The sequence below is a fragment of the Canis lupus genome, chromosome 20 (genome assembly GCF_011100685.1).
Source record: "Canis lupus familiaris isolate Mischka breed German Shepherd chromosome 20, alternate assembly UU_Cfam_GSD_1.0, whole genome shotgun sequence".
In the NCBI taxonomy this organism is placed as follows: domain Eukaryota; kingdom Metazoa; phylum Chordata; class Mammalia; order Carnivora; family Canidae; genus Canis; species Canis lupus.
The window spans coordinates 12,315,431-12,330,358 of record NC_049241.1 but is presented as its reverse complement, the minus strand read 5'-3'; the positions used below and the strand labels follow the sequence as shown (position 1 = coordinate 12,330,358).

General features: G+C 35.3%; 1 long non-coding RNA gene across 12 annotated transcripts in view; it reads left to right on the top strand.

Annotated features, from left to right (window-relative positions):
- The window catches only part of LOC102151640, a 379,776-nt gene that overhangs the window by 115,155 nt on the left and 249,693 nt on the right, over positions 1 to 14,928 (top strand). The window lies entirely within an intron of this gene.

The window sequence follows — 14,928 nt, the reverse complement described above, 5'->3', positions numbered from 1 at the left end:
GGCAATAATTAGCACCTCTATCCAGTTGCATGATTATCATTTCTTTTTAGTGGCTGAAATAATTAAGAGCTGGTCTCTGCATGTTTGATAATAATACAATATTGTTTATATTCACTATACTGTGCATTATATCTCTAGGGATATTTACTGCTCATTCTGAGTTTGTATCCTTAAAAAAACATCTGTAGGAGGAAACCAAGATGGAATACACCACTAGCATATGCACCCATCTATATTACAAATGGATTACATGAATGGGATGGAAATTTAGAAAACTAACACAAGTAAGTTTGAAAACCTATCTTGACTGGATACTGTGAAGCTAAAGATGAAAAGGACTTAAAATAAATGCTACCATCTAGTTAATAAATGTATTACTTATAGGGGTATTGGTTAGCAATTTTGAAAGTACTTTATGTGAGTATTAGAATTCGAATATGAAGTATCATTATGAACTCCTGGTTTTGATTCTATGTACAGCTAGATGGAGAAATGGAGATGTGTGTTAATGTGTTGCTTAGTTCCTAGCTCTGCCCTTTGGGAAGGCCTAGAAGCAGTAGCACTCTAGTAACAATGGACACAACTGGTGCCCAGACTTTGGTTTCTAAATATCATTCTTTACATAAAAAGAGCCATGACTCCTTGGAGAAAGTTTATTCTAGGGTTGAGGTAAGTGCTCGCTTCGGCAGCACATATACTAAAATAGGGTTGAGGTAAAGAAAAATACAAGACAAGCTGTAAATTTATGTGGTGGCAGAAAGTAAGGAAATGCTCAGAAGAAGATGGGGCTTGTCAGAAGCACACAGGAAAAGCTGAAGGAGCTCTCACTGGCTCAGCTGGAACAGTTTGAGTAGAAAACTATGATAATACTGAATCATAATGTATATAATCAATACTTATATATATATTTTAGGAATAATTGATGAAATGTATAAATAGAGGAGAAGGGATAGCTTTTCCTTTATGGTAAAATTTTAATTATGTAGAAGAAAACAAGGAAACAGAAAACCAGCATGACACAGACATTACAAGAGAAAATATCTACTGATGGATGCTAAAATCAGTGAGAGGATGTTTGAGAAGGGGGCTTCATAAAGTATCTTCCTCGAGGTGATTAGTAACTATAGAGGGAAGTATAAAAACTTTACAGCAAGATGTCAGTTTAACCAAGTGATTAAACATCTGTTAAAATACACATTAATATCTTAAGTCTCTTGATAGGAAGCAGAGAAGGACAGTAATATTCTGTGGTATGTGAGATGCATAATCTCAGTGCAATCATGAGAAAACATCAGTCAAACCCAAACTGAGGGATGTTCAGAAAAACAGTTGATCATAACTCTTTGCAAGCATGAAAATCACAAAAAAATGAGAAAAGGCTCAGAAACTGTTACAGATAGTAGGAGCCTAAGGATAAGTAGAAACTAAATATAATGTGGGATCCTGATAGCATTCTGGTACATAAAAAGGACAATATTGGAAAAAGTGGTGAAAGGTCTGTTTTATAGTACTGTACTAATATTGTGTGTCTGAATTGTACTACGTATAATTGTATAATTTGTAAATTGTTAACATGAGGGGAAGCTGGGTGAGGATTAGATGGAGATTATGCTGTATTTTGTAACTTACCTGAAATCTAAAATTACTTAAGACACAAATTTTATTTTTTTCTTTTTTTAAAAGATTTATTTATTTATTTATTTATTTATTTATTTATTTATTTATTTATTTATTTATGATAGAGAGAGAGAGAGAGGCAGAGACACAGGAGGAGGGAGAAGCAGGCTCCATGCTGGGAGCCCGACATGGGACTCGATCCCAGGACTCCAGGATCGTGCCCTGGGCCAAAGGCAGGCGCCAAACCGCTGAGCCACCCAGGGATCCCGACACAAACTTTAAAAAAGAGCCAGCAGTATAAATCGAATCTCAAAGTTCCATTTAGTCCTTTTGTTAACCAACTACACTAGGAGTGCCATATTGTCAAAAGTCTAAAGGCCAATGTGAAAATTGCACAAATCAGTCCTTTCTAAAATAAATCTACAGAAAAGTAAAATAATGTACAGATAAATTATAGAGGTAACACCCATTTTGCTATGTATTTTGTTAGTCTGTAGGCATCCAAAAGTTCAGAAGATCAGTAAGATTTTATTGGTAGCAGAAGCAAAAAATTATTTTAGAAAGAGTTGATCTAATTCTTTGACTTTTAGAGAGTAACTATCTGAAAAGTGTTTCTCCTTATAGTTCAAAGAATTATCAAGTAAGACATCTAGGGTAGACATGGGCCACAGTGAAAGGAGATGAGGAAAACTGAATGGATTAGCTTTTTTGTTAAGTTAGTAAGAATCTTACTAATTCTATGTATTGCTTGTAAAGCGCACCCAAAGAGCAAACCAGTTGTGTAAGCCTATGTTTTCTCCATGAGAATAGCTATAGGTTGATTGTATAGAAGGGCAATAAAGGATGGCCTTAACATAAAGCCTTCAAGTTCTTTCCATGTTGTCACACATACCAGGATTTCCTCCCTTCTAATGGCTAAATAATGGAATTAATTAGTTGATTGAAGATATTCCTTCAACTCAAATATTCCATATTTTTACTATCCTAGTTTTCCAATTGTCTGTTTCTCAGACATTAGGTCATCCTTGGAAGATCAAACAGGTTATAATTTGAGATATGGGCATGAAAGAGCTTTAGGGACATAAAGTATGATTATTCGATTGTTTGTAAATCAGCATGGGTGGCAGAACTGTGACTATTTTATTCACCTTAATTTAAACAGATCAAGTGTTTATTGTGCACTTACTTTATTCCAAGTCTTGTTATAGGCACTGGGTTTGGCATACAGATTAAAATTATATGGACCATACAGTATAATGTGTAATTTTAGCCCAAGTTAACTCATATTTCATAAATCCAGTGATGCTTCTGTGCCTGGTACTGTGTAGAGGATTGTGGGGAATGTAACAGAAGATTATACTACAGCTCAGTTCTCTCAGCATTTACCCTTGACACAATAAAATGTTTACAAACCAGCACAAGCAGGTATGGCTCTATAAGACAAGTTTATGTGGTATAGAAGAATGGTCTCCTAGGGCTGATTTGTAGATTGGTGGCAGCTTTAAAAGATACAGATCTGCAAATTACATCATGACTCACTAGTTTTAAAATGGGTCCTGGGCACCTAAATTTAAAAAAATGTGCTTTGGGTAATTTTTTTTTTAATGATAGTCACACACACACACAGAGAGGCAGAGACACAGGCAGAGGGAGAAGCAGGCTCCATGCACCGGGAGCCCGACGCGGGACTCGATCCCGGGTCTCCAGGATCGCGCCCTGGGCCAAAGGCAGGCACCAAATCGCTGCGCCACCCAGGGATCCCTGCTTTGGGTAATTTGGATGTACAGCATGTATATATGTTCCAAAGAAGTACAGATTCTTAAAAGACTTTTATGGACTAAGGAAATCAGACTCGGTTTACTATGCTGAAATTTGCATTGGTCTTTGATAGATCCATAAAATTCAAATTGAATAGGTGAGGAAGGGGAGAAGGTGATAGGTGATAGAAACACCATGTGCAGAAGGTTATGAGGCCGTGGGAAAGGAATGCTTTCAATATGAGCGATGAGACTGAACTAGAGAAGAAATTACATGCATGGAGCAGCGGGAACAAGGTTGAGAGGAGGCTGTTTGATTCATTCCAAAAATACTTCTCAAATAACTACTATGCGCTAGTCACTGTGTGACGCTTGTGGTCAGAGTACAGAGACTATGGAACAATCTTTCCAGAATCCTAAATCCTTTCCATGCCTTTGGAATTATTGTGGTTTTGCATGCTTACTTTTTAGCAAAACTTTTATTTTATAAATATTTTATTTTGAAGTCTTGTAAATGTTTGAAAAAGTTCCACATGACAAGTATATTTTATACACTTGAATAAAAGACTTTATAACTGCATGCCGACAACAGAAAATCTACAGGGTTTTCAATGCTGAGGACTCTAAATGTATTAATTTGAACAATGCTGTGCTGTGGCTTCATAGTTTTGTTAGAACATTTAGAAAAAGTACCTTTGTTGAAATACATGATGTGTGTATCTCTGTGTATGTCTGTAATTTTTTTTTAAAACAAGAGAAGCTTCATTTGGATACCTGAAGAATTTTTTTTTCTTCCAAATTTTTATTTGAATTCTAGTTAGTTAACATATAGTATAATATTGGTTTCAGGAGTAGAATTTAGTTATTCATCACTTACATAAAACATCCAGGGCTCATCATAAGTGTGCTCCTTAATACCCATCTAGCGCATCCTCCACCCACTTCTGTCCATCTACCTTCAGTTTGTTCTCTATCATTAAGAGTCTCTAATGGTTTGCCTCCTTCTCACTCTTCTCTCCTCCCCCTTCCCACATGCTCATCTGTTTTGTTTCCTAAATTCCACATATGAGTGAAATCATATGGTATTTATTTTTCTCTGAGTGACTTATTTTGTTTAGCATAATGCAGTCTAGCTCCATCCACATTGCTGCAAATGGCAAGGTTTCATCCTTTTTGATGGCTGAGTAATATTCCATTATATATATGTATATTATATAAATAATGTATTTATATATATATATATATATATAATGTGTGTATGTGTGTGTATATATATACACCCTGCATCTTTATCCATTCATCAATAGATGGGCACTTGGACTCTTTCCATAGTTTGGCTATTGTAGATAAAGCTGCTAAAAGAGTTCATGAACCAGTGAATGGGCCAGAACAGTTGTTAGCATGTTTGGCTTGGCAAAGAGGAAACAAACTGAGAGGGAATTCCCACCCCTTTCCTTCTATCCTTCCTTTTCCTCCCTGCTTTTTTGAAGATTAATTGACCATATAGTTGTAGGTTTATTTCTGGGTTTTCTGTTCTGTTTCATTGGCCTATGTCTATTTTTGTGCCAATACCATACTGTTTTGATCATTATAGCTTTGTGGTTTTTTTGTTTGTTTTTTGTTTTATTTTTTTGTTTTTTATTTAAGATTTATTTATTTATTTGTTTGTTTGTTTGTTTAGAGAGAGGCAGAGACACAGGCAGAGGGAGAAGCAGGCTCCATGCAGGAAGCCCGACGTGGGACTCGATCCTGGGTCTCCAGGATCACACCCTGGGCTGCAGGCGGCACTAAACTGCTGCGCCACTGGGGCTGCCCTTGTTTTTTGTTTTAAAGATTTTATTCATTTATTCATGAGAGAAACAGAGAGAGAGGCAGAGACATAGGCAGAGGGAGAAGTAGGCTCCCCACAGGGAGCCCCATGTGGGACTCAATCCTAGGACCTAGGGATCATGCCCTGAGCTGAAGGCAGATGCTCAACCACTGAGCCACCCAGGCATCCCAATCACTATAGCTTTGTGATAAACCTTGAATTCCCAAATTGTGATGCCTCCAACTTTGCTTTTCTTTTTCAAGGTTGCTTTGCTATTCAGGGTCGTTTGTAGTTCCATACAAATTTTTGGATTGTTTGTTCTAGCTAGGTGAAAAATGCTGATAGTATTTTGTTAGCGATTGCATTAAATGTATAGATTGATTTGGTTAATATAGACATTTTAACAATATTTGTTATTCCAATCCATGATCATGGAAGATCTTTCCATTTCTTTGTGTAATCTTCAATGTCTTTCATCAGGTTTTTATATTTTTTATATTTTACAGGTCTTTCACCTCTTTGGTTATGTTTATTCCTAGATTTTATTATTTTTGGTGCAATTATAAGTGGGACTGTTTTCTCAGTTTCTCTTATTGATACTTCATTATTGGTGTATAGAAATGCAACAGATTTTTGCACAGTGATTTTATATTCTGTGAATTACTGAATTTATTAGTTCTAGTCGTTTTTGGGTAGAGTCTTTTGGATTTTCTGTATATATTTTCATACGTGCATATAGTGAAAGTTTTACTTCTTCCTTGGCAATTTGGATGCCTTTTCATAGATGGCCTTTATTATGTTGAGGTTTGTTCCCTCTAAACCTACTTTTTTGAGGATTTTTATCATGAATGGATGTTGTACTTTTTCAAATGCTTTTTTTTCCTTCTTTTATTGATGTGGCATTGATTTGTGAATATCAAACCATCCTTCATAGTAATTCTTATATGTTCAGTAGAATTTGCCAATGAGGTCATTTAGGCCTGGCCTTTTTGTTTATGCATATATGTAAAAAAAAATGTGGGGAGCCCAGATGGCTCAGCAGTTTAGTGCTGCCTTCAGCCCAGGGCATGATCCTGGAGACCGGGGATTGAGTCCCCACGTTGGGCTCCCTGCGTGGAGCCTGCTTCTCCCCCTGCCTGTGTCTCTGCCTCTCTTTCTCTCTCTCATGAATAAATAAATAAAATCTTTAAAAAATGTATTTACATATATACATACATAATTACATGTATATGTAATTTAATCTCTGAATTTTTTTACACCAATTCACAGTTTTTCTTTTATCTTGAGTCAGTTTCAGTGGTTTGTGCATCTTCCAGGAATTTTTTCATTTCATCTAGGCTGATTTGTTGGCATGCAATAGTTGATAGTATTGTCTTATAATTCTTTTCTTTTTGGTAAAGTCAATAGTAACATCCCCTATTTCATGACTGTTTATGGCAACTGGAGTCATACTTTTTTTTTGGCAGTCTGGCTAAAAGATTTTAATTTTGATGTTTTAAAAGGAAAAACTTTTGATGTCATTGATTTTTTTCATATTCTCTATTTCTGCTCTAATAATTATTATTTGCTTCTTTCAGATTGCTTTGTGTGGCGTTCACTCTTCTTTTTCTAATTTCTTTAGGTAGAAGTTCTGGTTATTGATTTTAGATCTTCTGTCTTATTAAATCATACGTGTTTGGAGCTATACATTTCCCTGTAAGCATTGCATTGGCCAAATCCCATCCATTTTGGAATGTTGTGTTTTATTTTTACAGATCTCGAAGTGCTTATTAATTTCACTTTTGCTTTCTTCATGACTCACTGATGAGTTAAGAGAGCATTTTAAAATATCCACTTATTTGTGGGATGCCTGGGTGGCTCAGTGGTTGAGTGTCTGCCTTTGGCTCAGGGCGTGATCCCGGAGTGCCGGGATGGAGTTCCAAATTGAGCCCCCTGCATGGGGCCTGCTTCTCCTTTTGCCTGTGTCTCTGCCTCTCTCTCTGTCTCTCTCATGAATAAATAAATGAAATCTTTTTTTTAAAAATCCACTTATTTGTGATTTCATAAATTTCTTTTTATTAATGATTTCTGATTTCATTAAGTTCTAGCCAAAGAACATAATTTGTATAATTTCAATCATTTAAAATTTATTCAGAGTTTTTCTATGGCTTAACATAAGGTGTGTCTTGGAGAATGTTACCTGTGTGCTTGAGAAGAACTAATAATATTCCTTTATTGTGGTTTATTGGGTCTACTTGGTTTGCAGTGTTGGTCAAGTTTTCTGTTCCCTTATTTATCTTCTGCTTTTGTGTTCCATCTATTATTGAAAGATTTTTAAAAATATTCAAAACTAGATTTAATTGTTCATTTCTATCTTTAATTCAGTTAGCATTGTTTTTTTTAATAAATTTATTTTTTATTGGTGTTCAATTTGTCAACATACAGAATAACACCCAGTGCTCATGCATTTTGTTTATATGTATTTATAATTGTATTCCTGTTGGATTGGATTGGTTGACCCTTTTGTCATTATAAAATGTCCTTACTTGTCTTTAGTAACTTTGTCTTAAAGTCTTTTTCTGATCTTCCTATAGGCATTTCAGCTATCTTTGATTACTTTGGCTTACATGATATGTTTTTAATATTTTTATTTTCAACATATTTGTGTCTTTGAATCTATAGTGTATCACTTGTAGACAGTATGTAGTTGCATCATGTGTTTAAAAAAATATTTCTTGTAAATCTGTCTTTTGATAATAGTGTAAAAACATTTTCATTTAACAATACTAGGGGATCCCTGGGTGGCGCAGCGGTTTGGCGCCTGCCTTTGGACCAGGGCGCGATCCTGGAGACCTGGGATCAAATCCCACATCGGGCTCCCGGTGCATGGAGCCTGCTTCTCCCTCTGCCTATGTCTCTGCCTCTCTCTCGCTCTCTGTGACTATCATAAATAAAAAAAAATTAAAAAAAATTAAAAAAAAAACAATACTAATAAGGCAAGACTTATCTGTTCTTTAAAATACATATTTAATTATATTTAAAATAAGTATATTTTATATACGATTTATAAGTATATTTAATATGTGTAAATATATAGTTATTTCTTTATATATAGCTAGAGTAGTTTTCTTAATGGTTGCTATAAGCATTCTAATTGATATCTCATAGAAATCTAATCTGGCTTAATACCAACTTAATGACAAGAATAGATAATACTTTGCTCCTATGTAGCTTTGTGTTCTATTTTAGTGGCACTATTCTTATCTGGATTATCTTTATACATTATAAGCCCAGCACCACAGTTTTATATTATTGCTTCATGCAGTTGTATTTTAAATCAGGAGAAGACAAGAGATAGAACAAAAATATATTGATAATGTCACTTATATTTACCTGTGTGTTTATAATTTATTGCAGATCTTTATTTCTTTATATGTATTTGAGATAATGTTTAGTGTCTCTTAAATTTAGCAAATTTAAGGAATACAATATGATGATTTGATACACATATATTGTGAAATGATAACTCCAATTGGGCTAGTTAATACCTCCATCACCTCACATAGTTACCATTTTTTGTGTGTGGTGAGAACATTTAAGATCTATTCTCATAGCACCTTTCAAGTATATAATATAGTATTGTTAACTGTAGTCACCATGCTGTATATTGGATTTCCAGAGTGTACTCATAATTAATAGCTTGTACCCTTTCACTAACATCTCCTCATTTCCCCCAACCCTCAGGCTCTGGCAACTACCTTTCTACCCTCTGGTTCTATGAGTTTGACTTACTTATTTGACATACTTAGATCCCACATTTTTATGTGTAGTAAACCTGACATCTTCAAGTATTTGTCTTTGTCTTTGACTTATTTCACTTAGCATAATGGCCTTAAAGTCCCTCTATGTTGCTACAAATGGCAGGATTTCCTTCTTCCTCATGGCTGAATAGTAATCCATTGTGTGTGTATACATACATATATACACATATACATATTCATATACAGATACTTCCACATCTTTCCCAGTCATCTATAGATGGACATCTTTGGTGACTGTGCTATAATAAACATGTTGTAATGAACATGGAGGCACAGATACTCTTTGAGAATCAGATTTCATTTCCTTTGGATATATTCCAGAAGTGGGATTGCTGCATCCTATGAGGTTCTACTTCTAACTTTTTGAGGAACCTCTGTACTGTTTTCCGTAGTGGCTGTATCAGTTTGAATTCCTACCACACCAACAGTGTACAACAGTGTACAGGTATTCCCTTTTCTCCATCATTTATTACCTCTTGTCTTTTTGATAACAGCCATTTTAATGGGTAGGATATGCTATCTCATTGTGTTTTTTATTTACATTTCCCTTATGATTGGTGATGCTGAACATCTTTTCATGTACCTGTTAGTCATTACTCTGTTTTCTTTGGGAAAATGTCTGTTCAGGTCCTCTGCCATTTTTAATGGGATTTTTAAGGTTGGGTGGTTTTTTTTTTTTTTTTGGTATGAATTTTTAAAAATACATTTTGGACATTAACTCCTTATCAGAGAGATTGGCAAACATTTTCTTCCATTCCGTAGGTTGCCTTTTAATTTTGTAGAGTCTTTTCTTTTGCTGTGCAGAACATTTTTATTTTTATTTTTATTTATTTTTTTAATAAATTAATTTTTTATTGGTGTTCAATTTACCAACATACAGAATAACACCCAGTGTTCATCTCGTCAAGTGCCCCCCTCAGTGCCCGTCACCCCTTTACCCCCAACCCCCACCCTCCTCCCCTTCCACCACCCCTAGTTAGTTTCCCAGAGTTAGGAGTCTTTATGTTCTGTCTCCCTTTCTGATATTTCCCACACATTTCTTCTCCCTTCCCTTATATTCCCTTTCACTATTATTTATATTCCCCAAATGAATGAGAACATACACTGTTTGTCCTTCTCCGATTGACTTACTTCACTCAGCATAATACCCTCCAGTTCCATCCACGTTGAAGCAAATGGTGGGTATTTGTCATTTCTAATGGCTGAGTAATATTCCATTGTATACATAAACCACATCTTCTTTATCCATTCATCTTTCGATGGACACCGAGGCTCCTTCCACAGCTTGGCTATTGTGGACATTGCTGCTAGAAACATCGGGGTGCAGGTGTCCTGGCATTTCATTGCATCTGAATCTTTGGGGTAAATCCCCAACAGTGCAATTGCTGGGTCGTAGGGCAGGTCTATTTTTAACTCTTTGAGAAACCTCCACACAGTTTTCCAGAGTGGCTGCACCAGTTCACATTCCCACCAACAGTGTAAGAGGGTTCCCTTTTCTCCACATCCTCTCCAACATTTCTGGTTTCCTGCCTTGTTAATTTTCCCCATTCCCACTGGGGTGAGGTGGTATCTCATTGTGGTTTTGATTTGTATTTCCCTGATGGCAAGTGATGCAGAGCATTTTCTCATGTGCATGTTGGCCATGTCTATGTCTTCCTCTGTGAGATTTCTCTTCATGTCTTTTGCCCATTTCATGATTGGATTGTTTGTGTCTTTGGTGTTGAGTTTAAGAAGTTCTTTATAGATCTTGGAAACTAGCCCTTTATCTGATACGTCATTTGCAAATATCTTCTCCCATTCTGTAGGTTGTCTTTTAGTTTTGTTGACTGTATCCTTTGCTGTGCAAAAGCTTCTTATCTTGATGAAGTCCCAATAGTTCATTTTTGCTTTTGTTTCTTTTGCCTTCGTGGATGTATCTTGCAAGAAGTTACTGTGGCCGAGTTCAAAAAGGGTGTTGCCTGTGTTCTCCTCTAGGATTTTGATGGAATCTTGTCTCACATTTAGATCTTTCATCCATTTTGAGTTTATCTTTGTGTATGGTGCAAGAGAGTGGTCTAGTTTCATTCTTCTGTGCAGAACATTTTTAGTTTGTTGTAGTCTTACTTGTTTATTTTTGCTTTTGTTGCATGTGCTTTTGGTGTCATATCCAAAAATATTTTGCTAAGACCAATGTCAGGTCTTAAAACATTAGCAAAACAATTTTCCTTATGTTTTCTTCAGGAGTTTGACAGTTCATTTCTTGTGTTTGTCTTTACTCCATTTTAAGTTCATTTTTGTGAATGGTATAGGATTGGGGTCCAATTTCATTCTTTGCATATGATTATCTAGTTTTCCCAATACTACTTATTGATGAGACTATCCTTGCCCCACTGAGTATTCTTTGCTCAATTGTCAACCATTAGTGGACTGTATGTGTAAGCATTTATATCTCTTGATTCTGTACCATTCATCTCTGTGTCTATTTTTACAACAGTACTATATTGTTTGTATTACCATTGTTTTGTAATATAGTTTGAAATTAGAACAGGTGATACCTCCAGTTTTGTTACTTTCTAGGATTTTTTTGGCTATTTGGGATCTTTTGTGATTCCATACACATTTTAGGATTTTCTTTTTTTGAAAAAGATGCCAAAAGAATTTTGATAGAGATTGTATTGAATCTGTAAGTGGCTTTGTGTAGTGTGGACATTTTTAAACAATATTCATCAATGTCTCACAGCTTTTGCTTTATAGATTTTTCACTTCCTTGGCTAAATTTTTCCTAAGTATTTTATTTTTTAATACTATTTTAAGTGGAATTGTTTTTTAAAAAATTTCTCTTTTAGGCAGTTCACTGTTAGTATATAGAAATGCCACTGACAGCTGTATGCTGGTTTTGTATCTAGTTGTTTTAATGAATTTATTATTTCTAACAGTTTTTGTTAGAGTCTTCAGGATTTTCTATACAGAGGATTTTATCATCTACAGAAATGGTTTTGCTGCTTCTTTTCTACTTTAGATTATTTCTTTTTATTTCCTAATTGTTGTGGCTAAACTTCCCATTCTATATTCTGTTAATGTGATGTATCACGTTTATTGATTTGTGTATGTTGAACCATCCTTCTCAGCAATAAATCTCACTTGATGATGTTGTTTGATCCTTTTAATGTACTATTGAAAAAGATTTGCTAATAGTTTGTTGAGAATCTTTTTGTCTATATACATCAAGGATATTGGCTATAATTTCCTTTTTTTATAGTATCCTTTTGCAGTGTCAGGGCAATGCTGGCCTTGTAAAATGAGTTTGGGAGTATTCGCTCCTCTTCAACTTTTTTTTTAATAATAAATTTATTTTTTATTGGTGTTCAATTTGCCAACATACAGAATAACACCCAGTGCTCATCCCGTCAAGTGCCACCCTCCGTGCCCGTCACCCCTTCACCCCCACTCCCTGCCCTTCTCCCCTTCCACCACCCGTAGTTCATTTCCCAGAGTTAGGAGTCTTCATGTTCTGACTCCTTTTCTGATATTTCCTACCCATTTCTTCTCCCTTCCCTTCTATTCCCTTTCACTATTATTTATATTCCCCAAGTGAATGAGACCATATAATGTTTGTCCTTCTCTGATTGACTTATTTCACTCAGCATAATACCCTCCAGTTCCATCCACGTTGAAGCAAATGGTGGGTATCTGTCTATCGAAAGATGAATGGATAAAGAAGATGTGGTTTATGTATACAATGGAATATTACTCAGCCATTAGAAATGACAAATACTCTTCAACTTTTTAGAAGACTTTGAAATAGGGGCACCTGGATGGCTCAGACAAAGAAGCATTTGCCTTCAGTTTTGGTCATGATCCCAGGGTCTTGGGATCCAGCCCCACATCAGGATCCCTGCTCAGTGGCGGAGTCTGCTTCTCCTTCTGCCACCTCCCTACTTGTGCTCTCTCTCTCTCTCTTACTCGCTTTCTCTCTCAAATAAATAAATAAAATCTTTTTTTTTTTTTTTTTTTTTTAAAGAATTTGAAATAGATTGGCAACAACTCTTCCTTAAATGTTTGGTAGAATTTACCAGTGAAAACATCTGAATCTGAATTATATTTTTTCCATGATTCACTTTTGGTATGTTGTATATTTCTATAAATTTACCCACATCTTCTAAATTAATTATTGGCATATAATTGTTCTAAGTAGTCTATTAGGATCTTTTGTATTTGTATGGTACGAGTTGTAATGTCTGCTCTTGCACTTCACTCTTTTTTCTTAATGAAGCTAAAAGTTTGTCAGTGTTGTTTCTTTTCAAAATACCTGCTTGGTTTCATTGATATTTTCTATATTCTTCTTGTTTCTAGTTTATTTATTTCTGTTCTGATCTTTGTTATTTTCTTCCTTCTGTTGAGTTTGTTCTTTTTCTAGTTCCTTCAAGTATAAATAGGTCATTTGAGAGATCTTTGTTTTTGTAATTGAGGCATTTATTGCTATAAACTTCCCTCTAAGAACTGCTTTTGCTACATCCCATAAGTTTTGGTATGTTGTGTTTCCATTTTCATTTACTTCAAGATTTTTATCCCTTTTGATTTCTTCTTGAATGCACTGGTTGTTCAATAAATTGAATGTTATTCAATTTTCACATATTTGTGGATTTTCCAGTTTACCTTCTGTTTTTGCTGTTGATTTCTAGTTTCATACTATTGTACTTGGAAGATACTTGGTATAAGTTCAGTTTTCTTAAATTTGCCAGGACTTATTTTGTGACCTAGCCTATGATATCTCCTGGAGAATGTTCCATGTGTGCTTGAGAAGAATGTGTATATTGTATGCTTTTTATATGTCTATTAGGTACATTTGGTCTAAAGTATAATTCAAGTACCATGTTTCCATATTGATTTTTCTGTCTGGATGACCTGTCCTTTCAATAAAGCAGATATCCATATTGAAGATCTCTCTCTATTATTATTATATTGTTGTCTATTTCTCCCTTAAGATCTTTTAGTATTTGCTTAATGTATTTAGGTGCTCCTATGTTGGGTGCATATATATGATTGTTATATCTTTCGATGAATTGATTGCTTATCCAAATGTTAGGCTTTCCTTTGTCCCTTTTTAGAACTTTTGAGTTAAGTCTGTTTTGTCTGATGTAAATAGAGACACCTCTGTTCTCTTTTGGTCTCCACTTGGATGGGTTATGTTTTTCATCTCACCACTTTGAGCTTACGTGTCTTAGATAAATTGAATGGAAAGGAAGCCATTGTGACTAGAGTTTTGAGAAAATGGAAGGGTTGTGAATTCAGATTGGAGGTACCAAAATCAGATTATACACACTCCAGCTGGTTTTTTAAATGAGTAAAGTCTGGAAAAAATGAATGGATGGTAGAGAATAGGGAGTATTGGACAGCCTGAGTCCCAACCTAAGATGATTCAGGATTTTTCAAAGAACATATAAGAAATCCAACCTTTTTTGGCTCAGCGGTTTAGCACTGCCTTCAACCCAGGGCCTGATCCTGGAGACCTGGGATCAAGTCTCACGTTGGGCTCCCTACATGGAGCCTGCTTCTCCCTCTGCCTGTGTCTCTGCCTCTCTCTCTCTCTCTCTCTCTCTCCCTGTGTCTCTCATGAATAAATAAATAAAATCTTAAAAAAAAAAAAAAGAAATCCAACCTTTTTGTGTGTATATGTCAAATCAGCTATGTGTAAATATTAGGTATATATTGGATTTTTAGAACAGAATGAACTAACCCAAATCATATTTCTGTCTTTCCTGCAGGTTGCCAGTTTATGAACACTGGCATATCAGGGAAAATTTTAAAAGATATTTTCCTTATTTCAAAAATATTGCTCTCCATTTCTTTTATTTCTACCTTTAACTCTTTCCTAGTCTTTGTTTCCCCTTTTTCCTTACCTACCATATCCAGCTACAAGCTCAACCTAACAACAGAAGTTGAGAGGAGAGGCAAATTGTCTAGC